The 12,622-nt window shown below is 60.4% G+C and overlaps 1 protein-coding gene and 1 pseudogene across 1 annotated transcript in view; one reads left to right on the forward strand and one right to left on the reverse strand.

Annotated features, from left to right (window-relative positions):
• Positions 1–12,622, forward strand: part of LOC116439026 (zinc finger protein OZF-like) — a 365,981-nt gene that overhangs the window by 183,786 nt on the left and 169,573 nt on the right. The gene's annotated exons all lie outside the window — the stretch shown is intronic.
• LOC116439034 lies at positions 3,815–9,253 on the reverse strand (annotated as a pseudogene).

Here is a 12,622-nt window from a genome sequence, read left to right on the forward strand (position 1 = left end):
AAAAGAGGGGGGCAATAGCTACCAACGGATGAGACGAAGTCCTCGTGGTCTTTCACCAACAGATTCGTCTTCTCTCCATGGGGAGATCTCGGGCTCAGTTATTTCAGAAAGTCTCTTTATAGTCCTTTTCAGAAGCGAGGGACAACTGGCCAAGAGGTTGGGAAATCGACAGCTGTTGTTATGGGGCCCATTGCTTTGGGAAACAGGTACAGGACAGACGTACAGGACAGGTGTACAGAAGAGGTGTACAGGACAGGTGTACAGGACAGATGTACAAGACAGGTGTACAGGAGAGGTGTACAGGACAGGTGTACAGGACAGACGTACAGGACAGGTGTACAGGAGAGGTGTACAGGACAGGTCATTCCTGTCCACTTCAGTGCAGTCCTTCCCCCCTGGGCAGCAAGAACGGCGCAGTCCATTGCGACTTGCACTAATTTCCTCAGGAATGCGTACCAGTTCCCAGTGGGCACACGCGCAGGCAGCACGTGGCAGACATCCCACCTCAGCCAGGCCAGGACTCCTGTGCTCAGTCTCTGTCCTCGGTGATGATTGTGAGGCAGATGAGGGATCTTCGGACCATCTCTTACACACCCGCTCAATCCCTCCATCCAAAATCGGAGGTTAGAACCTCTCCTCAGGCCTTGCTGTGCCCATGGGCTCACCTCAAGTCCCAAAATGAGAGCCAAGGCCCCTCAGGCTATTCAGAACCTCTAAACATTGCCAGAAACTGCAGCATCCTTCCCAAAATGGGCTCCCCAGATCCCTGCCAATAGGTCCCACTTCCAAGTACCAGAGCCCCCCTCTCAGAACCCCTCCCGAAGCATTGGGGGGACCCCAAAACTGCCTCAGGAACGCGACGTACCCTGACATCCCTTCAGGAAGGGGGAATATCCCAGAACCCACTCAGCAACGGGGTCCCCCCGGCCTCATCATGCCCAGCCTTCAGCTGGCTCAGCCAGAGCCCATCCCGCCCTCAGCAGCCCCAGCCCAGCCCAGCCCAGCCCAGCCCTCCTGGGCAGGAAGCCCCAATGGCCGAGCCGGCCTGGGACACTTGCAGGGATACGGGGGCAGCCGCAGCTTCTGGGGCCAGCCTGTGCCAGGCCCTGAGCGCCCTGCCAGGGAACCATTGCTGCCCCACATCCCATCTCAGCCTGCCCTCGGGCAGCGGGAAGCCGTTCCCTGGGGCCCGGCCCCGCAGGCCCTTGGCAAGAGTCTCTCTCAGCCAGCAATTGCTGCTCCTCCCTGCTGCGGGGCCCAAGCTGCAAGTTGATTTTCTGCCGCTGGCCCCGGCCAGCCCCAAGCCAGGGCCAGCACCTTGCCCTGCAGCTCTGCGGGCGCTGCCTTTGTGCGGCCGCAGCGCAGCGGCCGCAGCTCGGAGCTGCCCTTTGTGTCCCCGCCGGCAGCTGGCAGAGCTGACGGGGCCGGGCCAGGGCCGGGCCAGGGCCGGGCCAGCCCCGGCCTTCCCGGCTCTGGGACACAGCGGCGGCAGCCCCAGCCTTCCAGCCCTGCACACGCTCCCACACAAGCCTCCAGAGCCGCGGCCACGCAACGCAACTGACCGGCCGCTGACCCCTCAGCCTGGCCTGATGGCCATTCCTCTGCCCACAGCTCGGCCAAGCTCCCCTTGGCCATCTCCTGAGCCACAATGCCACAGACAAGTGGCACATACAGGTACAGAGCTCTGCCCAGAGCTGGCAGAGGAACGTTCATTCAACATAGAAAACACACCAAGAAAAAGAGAACTCCCCCCAGCAGAGCTGTTCCCTCCTGCCGTACTTACACCTGCACACCCACAGCGCCTGAGACTGCAAGCAATGAGCATTCCCTGGGCACATCTGCAGCCAAAGCAGCTCGAGGACAGCCTTGCAGCAGGACTGCTCTCAGCTGAGCCAAAAAGGCCCCTCTGGCAGCTGCAGGGCCTTTGCAAAGGGCCAGGGCCAGAGCCTCGGCCCACGGGGGAGGAAAGGGCTCTGAATTCCCCTGCCCTGGCACAGAAACCCTGTTCCCAGGCTGCTTCCCACACAGGATTCTTCTGGAGGACTGCGGAAAGCTGAGAGTCAGCTCTGGCTTCTCCACTTTCCATGTCCTAGAGCTGCCTGGCAGAAGAAATGGAGGGACAGCTCTGGTGGCACAATCCCTCCCGGCCCAGGGCACAGCACTGGGAAGGTCTTTCCGTGCCAAGGCTTTGCTGCGGCCAAGGAAAGCTCCTGGCTCAGGGTCACCTTTCCTGCTGGGCCAGACCCCCCGAGTGGCCCAGCAGCAGCAGAGAATTCCAGCACAGCCCCGGCACGGGCAGGAAGGCCCTGGGCGTGCTGCGGGAGCCGGCAGCGCCTGAGCTCAGAGCAGCTGAGCCCGGGGGCTCTTGGCCAAGGCCGAGGCCCAGTGAGCATTTCTCAGGTCGCAGGGCGGCCTGGAAAGGTGCTGGGGGGATAATTCACCCCCCAGTGTGGTCCCAGTCGCTCCCAGTATTTCCATGTCCATGCTCCCAGCGCTGCTCCCAGCCCTGATCCGTGGGGATGGGAATGTCCCGCTCCCTTCCCGGGGCAGGCTCACACCTGAGCCAGGTGTGCAGGGCAGGACCTTGCCCTGAGCCCAAGCCCTGTCCCCCCCTGCAGGATCTGCTTCCCATCAGCCTCTTCCTCCTGCAGCCCCGAGCCCAGCTCGGTGCTGACCGAAGAGCGCTGGGCCGGGGTCATCCCCCGGTGGGGGCTGCGCACCCCCTCTGCCCCCTCCCCAAATTCCCTTCCGGCAGCAGCAGGGGCTGGGGCAGGAACCCTGTGGGGAGGGAAAAGGGGGTGACACCAGGATGGGGGGACACACATGCGATGGGGGGGACACGCACGGCCCCTGGGGACACCCCTCACCTTCTCCCACAGTGCCAGGAGGATGAACCCCAACGTGGAGTCCCCAAAACCCCAGCAGCATCTTGGGGGGCAGGGTCTGGTGGCAGTTTTGGGGCTCTGGGGAATCACAAGCGCCCCAAAACCCCCTCCCAGCCCCACAGCCACTCCCAGACTCCTCCAACCACCCCACAGCTCTGTGCCAGGAACCCCCCCAACCATTCCCTGCAACATAAATGACCCCAAGAACAACCCAAAATCTCTCCAAGACACACAGCCAAGGCAAGATCCCCAAAACTCCCTCAACGACCTCCCCAAAAGCCCCCTCCAAGCACCACAAATGCCCATCAAGAGTGACAGAAGCCCCTCCCAATCCCCCCACGAGCCCCTCAATCCCCTCCCAGCCCCCCATGGCACTGACCAGGAGAGCTTGGTGGACAGGAACATCCCCAGCCAGGAGCAGCTCAGGCACTTCAGCAGCGATTTGGGCACTTTGGGGGGCACACCCCAAACGGGGAGACGCAGGCCAGGGACTGGGACAGACACCCGCAAGCCCTGGAGAACAGACAGGCTCAGGTGGACACGTTCTGCCAGCACAACTACGAGATCGTGGCCCCGTCTGCCCATCCCATGGCCTCACAGCACCCAAATCCTCCCGAATATTCCCCTGAACCAACCCCAAATTCACCCCCAAATCCCGGGAAAATGGTGCTGCTTTAGATACTTATGTTGAATTCCTTTATTTCTACCCCAATTTTGGTTGTTTTGACAGGATGAAGGAGGAAACTATTTAGTTTGAAAATGACCTCCAAGATCATCCAGGATTGCTGGATGCCACCAGAAGAAACAACTGGACAGAGCAGGTGAGAATTTTTGGGCCGTAAACTCAACAAATCAGCTCTTCCCAATGAATTTCCGATTTCAATTAGAGTCCTGATGGATGTTCCAGCCCCTGCGTTCACTCAGGTGCCTACGGGGATCCAGGAGGACATGGAGAGCACCAGCCAGGGCTCTTCCCAAACTGGATCACGGGGAATGTGGGTCACCAGGGCTCTGCCAAACGTGGGTCCCCCACTGGGGGATGAAGTTGGAGTAGAGGATGAAGCTCTTCCTGCAGTCAGGGCACTCACAGGGCTTCCCTTACCGGTGCCTCCATTGGTGTCGGGTCAAGTGAGAGCTGCTGGAGAAGCTCTTCCCACACTGGGGACACTCGTAGGGCCTCTCCCCGGTGTGGATTCGCCGGTGGGTGACGAGGGTGGAGTTGTCCCTGAAGCCCTTCCTGCAGTTGGGGCAGCAGAAGGGCCTCTCCTCTGTGTGAATCCGCTGGTGCCTGAGGAGATCGGAGCTCTCTGGAAACCTCTTCCCACACTCGGAACACTCGTAGGGCCTCTCTCCTGTGTGGATGCGCTGGTGGCGGAGCAGGGTGGAGCTCTGGCTGAAGCTCTTCCCACATTCCCCACACTCATAGGGCCGTTCCCCAGTGTGGATCCTCTGGTGGCAGAACAGGGTGGAGATGTCTCTGAAGCTCTTCCCACATTCCCCACACTCATAGGGCCGTTGCCCACTGTGGATCTTCTGGTGGCGGAGCAGGGTGTAGATGTCTCTGAAGCTCTTCCCACACTCCCCACACTCATAGGGCCGTTCCCCACTGTGGATCTTCTGGTGGCGGAGCAGGGTGGAGATGTCTCTGAAGCTCTTCCCACACACCCCACACTCATAGGGCCGTTCCCCAGTGTGGATCCTCCGGTGGCGGATCAGGCTGGAGCTCGTGCTGAAGCTCTTCCGGCATTCCCCACACTTGTGGGGCTTCTCCCCACTGTGAAGCCGCTCATGGACCACCAGGTCTGAGCTCCGGCTCGATCTCTGGCCACCTTCCCGGCACAGGGTTGGTCTGTCCTCCTCAGAGCACCCTGGGCTGCGTTTGCAGCCCCTCCTCCTGCGGGGTCTCCGCGCTTTTTCCTGCCCGTTGGATTCCTGCGCCATGGAGCCGCTCAAAATGGCCTCTTCCACCAGGTTCTGCTGCGGGGATTTGTCCTCCCTGGGCTCCGTCCTCAGCTCCTTGTCTGGGGAGGAAGGACAAGGAGAGGATGGGATTTGCCTCCGTGCCACAGGGAAGGGCAAGGAGATCCCCCCAGTCCGTCCCCGGCAGGACGGCGTCGGCAGCGGGGTTGTCCTGCAGCCGGGGGCGATGCTGGGCTGGGAGATGGAGCAGGAGAGAGGGAAAAGGGGCCGTGACTTCCTCCTCACCTGCCTGGGGGTCCCGGGGCATCTTCCTCTTCCTCACAGCCTCCTCCTATATCTGGCCAAGGTTTGGGAATGGGAAATCCTGGTCTGGGGCAAAACAAGAGATGAGCACGTTGAGTTTGAAGGTCTCTCTGCCCAAGTCCATCTCTAGAAGCCACCAGGCATCGTGTGTCCATAAAAACCTGCTCAGGAAAAGCCTCCCAGGAGTTCCCTGTCTCTGGTCCCTCCTCTTTGGTGTTCAGGGTTCCCCCCTGTCCCAGCTGCTGGGGGTCACGCTTGTATTGGGGGTCCCCCTCTCTACTTGGTCCCCGCCCTCCCCAGGCTGCTGGGACTCCCAGGAATCCAAAAAGCTCCCCCCTCTTCCGTCTCCCCAATTAGGAATGCTGGGGGTGATGGGCTCCAAGGAGTCCCCCCTGCCCCTCTCCAGGCTGTTGAGGGTCCTCTCCCATCCCTCCTCCTCCTCGTCCTCCTGCCCCGTTCCCGAGCCCCTCGCAGCCCGCGGGAGCAGCGGGGATGGAGCCGGGACAGGTCGGGATGGGCAGCGCGGGGCTCTCGGCTGCTCCCACCCGCTGGGGGTGGGGGAACCCAGCCCGGGGAAAAGGAGAGGGAAACTGGGAACATTGGGGGCTGCAGATCCAAACTGGGCCTTGCTGGGGACCCTGCGTGGGGACTTGCAGCCCTTGGGGCTCCTCTCGAGAGCCTGGAGAGCCGCGAGGGGGAACGCAGAGAGGGCTGGGGGATGCCAGCAGTGGCACCACTGGCACTGACTGGTTTGTACTGGGATAACTGGAACCTTACTGGGGCCACTGGGAGTGACTGGGAATGACTAGGAGCATGCTGAGGGCAGCTGGGATATACTGGGAGCATCTGTCAACCATACTGGGAACGACTGGAACCACAATGGGAACAATTGGGACCATGGTGGGGAGAAATGGGGCTACACTGAGGGCAACAGGGCATGACTGGGACCATGCTGGGAAGGACTTGGGTCATATGGGGTGTGACTGGGACTATACTGAATCATGTTCTACTGGGATCACACTGGAAGGAACAGAGAGCAACTGGAACCATGGTGGGGGCAACTGGCATCCAAATGGGATCACATGCAAAGGGAGACTGGGATCATACTGGACCCTACTTGGAGAAACTGGGACTGCACTGAGGGTGACTGGGAGTGGCTGTGATCAACTGGGATCACACTGGAAGCAGCTCAGGGCATCAAGGAGTGACTGGGAACATGCTGGGAGCAACTGGGATGCACTGGGAGAGATTGAAACCACAGTGGGGGTAAATGGGAGCAACTGGAACCACACTGGATGATAATGGGAGCAGCTGTGCCCATGCTGGGGTCATACTGGCATCCTACTGGAACTGACTGGGATCATACTGGGAGTGACTGAAATAGTACTGGCAGTATCTGAGAGTGCCTGGGATCCTACTGGAATCAGATTGGGACTGACTGGAAAGGTGCTGGCCGTGACTGGAACCATACTGGAAGAGACTTGGAGCAACTGGGCCCAGACTGGGAGTGACAGGGAGTCACTTTGGGCATGACTGGAGTAATACTGGGAGTATCTGGGAGTGACTGAGATCATACTGGGAGTGACTGGGATCATCTTGGAAGTGACTGGAACCATACTGGGAGTGACTCCGGGTCCTATTGGATCATCCTGGGAGCCACTGGGATTACAGTGGGTGTGAATGGAACCTGACTGGGAGTTACTGGGAGCTACTGGGCCCATGTTGGGAGGAAAATGGGGACACATTGGGAGCAACTGAGAACAACTGGAAGGTACTGGAACCATGCTGAGGGGACTGAGACCACAACTGGGGCCACTGGGATCATACTGGGAGCAGCTGGGACCACACTTTGGGACACTGACAGAAACTGGGATTGTCCTGGAGGTAAGTGGGAGAAACTGGGAAAGACTGGGATCATTCTGAGGTAACTAGAACCTTACTGGGGACACTGGAAGTGACTGGGAATGACTAGGAGCATGCTGAGGGCAACTGGGATATACTGGGAGTGGCTGTAACCATACTGGAGTGACTGGAACCACAATGGGAACAGCTGGGCCCATGCTGGGGGGCAACTGGGAGTGACTGGATCTACACTGGGGGCAACTGGGATGACTGGGACCATGCTGAGAGGGACTGGGACTATCCTAGGGGCAAATGGATTCATACGGGGACGAACTGGGAACAACTGGAACTACTCTGGAGGCAACTGGGTTCATACTGGGAGCACAGTGGGAGCAGCTGGATCCATGGTGGGTGAGACTGGGATCACACTGAGGGTGACTGGAATCATACTGGCATTGACTGGGAGTGGCTGTGAGCAACTGGAATCACACTGAAAGCAACTGGGAGGAGGTGGGAGTGACTGGCAGCATACTGGGAGTGACTGGCATATACTGGGAGAGACAGGGAGTCACAGGGATCATACTGGAGGCTCTTGGGGTCACACTGGCATTGACAGGGAGTGACTGGGATCACACTGGGAGCCACTGGCACCATACTGGGAGTGACTGGGGTCATACTGGGAGTGGCTACAATCACACTGGGTTTATAGTGGGTGTGATTGGACCCTGGCTGGGGGTTACTGGGAGCTGCCAGGCCCATGCTGGGAGCCACCTGTGCACACACTGGGAGGAACTGGGAGCAACGGGGAATGGCAGGGTGTGTGGAGGCCGGTGGGCCTGCTGGACAAGGAACCAAAGGAGTCCTACGGTGGGACAAGTCCTCGGTCCCTTTCCAGCTCATGGGGACTGAAAAACTTCCCCAGAATGCTTTGTTCTGTTCTCTTCAGGCACCCCAGTTCTGCTCCCCTCCTTGGCTCCCTTGGCCGCCACAGCCCTGGTTACCTGATACCCCCTCAGAGTTTCCCAATGAGTTCCTTTACCCTGGGCCCCCCATTGCTCTGCCCCGGGACTTCTCTGAGACCTTGCACGAGTGCGGATGCATTAAAGCTCTCCTGCAAACCCTTCTGCGAAAACTCTTCTTGCTCCTTCATCCCCGGACTGTTTCGCTGGCGATCCGTGGCTGTGTGCAATGTGCCGGCTGCACTGAGAGGCTTTCTTGGAGGCGCTTTGGGGAAGCTCGTGACATGACACCAGACAACAGAAACGCCACCAGGGTGCATGCTGGTGACAACTGGGATGTACTGGGAGTGACTGGGATGATACTGGGGGCAACTGAACCATGCTGAGGTAACTGGGAGTGCCTGGGAATGACTACAAGAATGTTCAGAATAACTGGGATATACTGGGAGTGCCTGAGACCATTTGGGTGGGGACTGCAACCACACTGGGAGCAACTGGGAATGTGCTGGGGGGAACGGGGACCAAGCTTGAGGCAACTTGGGGGCAAGTGGAACTGACTGGGGCCTTGCTGAGAAAGACTGCCTTCATACTGGGACTGACTGGGACTATGCTAGGGACAACTGGGAGAACTGGGAACACACTGGACAAAAGCTGGAGGAGGAACTGGGAGCAACTGGGAGCGTGCTGGGGGAAAATGGTATCACAATAGGGAATGACTGGGAGTGACTGGGCTCCTACTGGAAGCAACAGGGATCATGCAGGGAAGGAGGGGAAGTGACCACGATCATACTGGGACTGACTGGGCTCCTACTGGGAGCAGCCACCTCCGGGCCCCGGGACCCCGGAGCCCCTTTCCCGGCCATGCCGCCCCTGCAGCCCCCAGACCCCCCCGCCGGGGTCCCGCCAATCCCAGGGCTCCCCCCTCTCGGGCTTCCCGCTTTGGGCTCCTGGGGCTCTCCTCTCTCTGGGGTCCCGCTTACGGAAGCCGGGGCTCCCGGGGCTCCCCAAAACCGGTGTCCCCCCGCCCCCGCCGGCCCCGCGCGCTCCCCACGGGGCCCCGGCAGAGATCGGAGGGCCCGGCCCGGGAAGCCCAACCCCCACCGCGGGGGGACCCGCATCCCCCCGCCCCCGCCGGGGCTCTGCCGCCACCGCCACCGGCACCCCCAAAAACACCTCCCGGGGACCCCCGATGTCCCCCCGAGCGGCACCTCCGGGATGGGGGGCGATGGTCCCGGGGGGCTGCGAGTTCAGCGAGCGCTGGAGCCGCGTGATTCCGCCTCTCCTCCTCTCTTCCAGCTTCCCGCTGCCGCTCCGCCTCTTCCTCCCTCCTCCTGCTCCTCTTCCTCCTGCCGCCCGTCCCAATCCCACCTCCCCCTCCTCCCTCCCTCCTCCTCGTCCTCCTCCTGCCCCGTTCCCGAGCCCCTCGCAGCCCGCGGGGTTGGAGCAGCGGGGATGGAGCCGGGACAGGTCGGGATGGGCAGCGCGGGGCTCTCGGCTGCTCCCACCCGCTGGGGGCGGGGGAACCCAGCCCGGGGAAAAGGAGAGGGAAACTGGGAACATTGGGGGCTGCAGATCCAAACTGGGCCTTGCTGGGGACCCTGCGTGGGGACTTGCAGCCCTTGGGGCTCCTCTCGAGAGCCTGGAGAGCCGCGAGGGGGAATGCAGAGAGGGCTGGGGGATGCCAGCAGTGGCACCACTGGCACTGACTGGTTTGTACTGGGATAACTGGAACCTTACTGGGGCCACTGGGAGTGACTGGGAATGACTATGCACATGCTGAGGGAAACCAGGATATGCTGGGAGTGTCTGTCAACCATACTGGGGTGACTGGAACCACAATGGGAACAATTGGGACCATGGTGGGTAGAAATGGGGCCACACTGGGGGTAACTGGGAGCGAGTGGGAGTGACTGGGTCTGAACTGGGGGCAACTGGGCATGACTGGGACCATGCTGGGAGGAACTGGGATCTTATGGGGAGGGACTGGGACTATACTAGGGACAACTGCACTGGGATCCTACTGGATCATATTTGGAGAAACTGGGACTGCACGGAGGGCGACTGGGAGTGGCTGTGATCAACTGGGATCACACTGGAAGCAGCTCAGGGCAAGTGGGAGTGACTGGGAACATGCTGGGAGCAACTGGGATGCACTGGGAGAGATTGAAACCACAGTGGGGGTAAATGGGAGCAACTGGAACCACACTGGATGATAATGGGAGCAGCTGTGCCCATGCTGGGGTCATACTGGGATCCTACTGGAACTGACTGGGATCATACTGGGAGTGACTGAAATAGTACTGGCAGTATCTGAGAGTGCCTGGGATCCTACTGGACTCAGACTGGGACTGACTGGAAAGGTGCTGGCCATGACTGGAACCATGGAAGTGACTGGGAGCAACTGGGCCCAGACTGGGAGTGACAGGGAGTCACTTGGGTGTGACTGGAATAATACTGGGAGTATCTGGGAGTGACTTGGGCCATACTGGAGGTGACTGGGAGCAACTGGGATCATACAGGAAGTGGTGGGAAGTGACTGGAATTATACTGGAGGCTACTGGGATCATACTGGCATTGAGAGGGAGCAAGTGGGATCACGTTTGGGGAACGTGGCATGATACTGGGAGTGACTGGGATCATCCTGGAAGTGACTGGAACCATACTGGGAGTGACTCCGGGTCCTATTGGATCATCCTGAGAGCCACTGGGATTACAGTGAGTGTGAATGGAACCTGACTGGGGGTTACTGGGAGCTACTGGGCCCATGTTGGGAGGAAAATGGGGACACATTGGGAGCAACTGGGATACACTGGAAGGTACTGGAACCATGCTGAGGGGACTGAGACCACAACTGGGATAACTGGGACCGTACTGGGAGCAGCCGGGACCACACTTTGGGACACTGACGGAAACTGGGATTGTCCTGGAGGTAAGTGGGAGAAACTGGGAAAGACTGGGATCATTCTGAGGTAACTAGAACCTTACTGGGGACACTGGAAGTGACTGGGAATGACTAGGAGCATGTTGAGGGCAACTGGGATCTACTGGGAGTGTCTCTGTAACCATACTGGGGGAACTGGAGCCACACTGGGAACAGCTGAGCCCGATGCAGTGGATCTACACTGGGGGCAACTGGGCAACTGGGATCTACACTGGGAGGGACTGGGACTATCCTAGGGGCAAATGGATTCATACGGGGACGAACTGGGAACAACTGGAACTACTCTGGAAGCAACTGGGTTCGTACTGGGACCACAGTGGGAGCAGCTGGATCCATGGTGGGTGAGACTGGGATCACACTGAGGGTGACTGGAATCATACTGGCATTGACTGGGAGTGGCTGTGAGCAACTGGAATCAAGCTGAAAGCAACTGGGAGGAGGTGGGAGTGACTGGGATCATACAGGGAGAGACAGGGAGCCCTGGGGATCATACTGGAGGCTCCTGGGGTCATGCTGGCATTGACACGGAGCAGCTGGGATCACACTGGGAGCCACTGGCATCATACTGGGAGTGAGTGGGAGTGACTGGCATCATACTGGGAGTGGCTACAATGACACTGGGATAATGGTGGGTGTGATTGGACCCTGACTGGGGGTTACTGGGAGCTGCCAGGCCCATGCTGGGAGCCACCTGTGCACACACTGGGAGGAGCTGAGAACACCTGGGAATGACAGGGTGCATGCTGGTGACAACTGGGATGTACTGGGAGTGACTGGGATAATATTGGGGGCAAGTGAACCATGCTGAGGCAACTGGAAGTGCCTGGGAATGACTACGAGAATGTTCAGCACGACTGGGATATACTGGGAGTGCCTGAGACCATTTGGGTGGGGACTGGAAGCAACTGGGAATGTGCTGGGGGGAACTGGGACCAAGCTAGGGGCAACTGGGGCAAGTGGAAGTGACTGGGACCCGCGGCGGCACCAAGGCCTCGGAGCGGCTCCAAAGGGCCCCGCCCGCCGCCGCTGCCCGAGGCCTCGCCGCTGCTGCCGGGGATCGGACACCGCAGGCGGCCCCGGCCCCTTCCTCTTCTTCCTCCTCCTCCTGCCGGGATTCAGCCCCCGCCGCCGCCCGGCTCCTTCTGCCGCTCCTGCCCGGCACGAAGCGGCGGTGCCGCTGACGGGGCCGGAGCGCGGCTGCCCCGCGACTGCCCCGCGCCTCAGGGCCGGGCCGGGGAGTGACCGCACGGCTGGGGAGGGACCCCCGCTGGCCAGGGCAGGGACTGACCCCATGGGAGGGACCCCCCGCTGGCCAGGGCAGGGACTGAGCCCATGGGAGGGACACCGCGCCGGAGCAGGGAAGGATTCCTGTCCCCGAGGGCGAAGCAGCGGCACGAACTGACCGCGACTCCCATCCCTTCTCCCTGCCCCGCTGGGCACAGCAGGGAGGAGCCGCGGATAAAGGCAAGTCCGGCAAGGAGAAAGAGGTCGCGGGAAGGTTCTGTACCAGGGTTTATTTTACTCCTCACTCTCCTGTTCTGATCCGCTCCGTCCCAAACCCAGTTCATTTCCCCACGGCGGGGCTCTTGTGGCCGCCATGGCGATCCCTGAGTGAGCTCTCCCTGCCCTTAGCCCGAGCCACGAGGACTCGGATCTGTTCCAGTTCCGTGCAATTCACGGGCATTTGGGGCAGCTGGAGCGAAGCAGCTGGAAAGCACAGCGGGCTCGAGAGGGACTCAAGCAGGGCAGGAGCCGGGGCTGCCCCGAGGGAG

The sequence above is a fragment of the Corvus moneduloides genome, unplaced genomic scaffold (assembly GCF_009650955.1).
Source record: "Corvus moneduloides isolate bCorMon1 unplaced genomic scaffold, bCorMon1.pri scaffold_89_arrow_ctg1, whole genome shotgun sequence".
In the NCBI taxonomy this organism is placed as follows: Eukaryota; Metazoa; Chordata; class Aves; order Passeriformes; family Corvidae; genus Corvus; species Corvus moneduloides.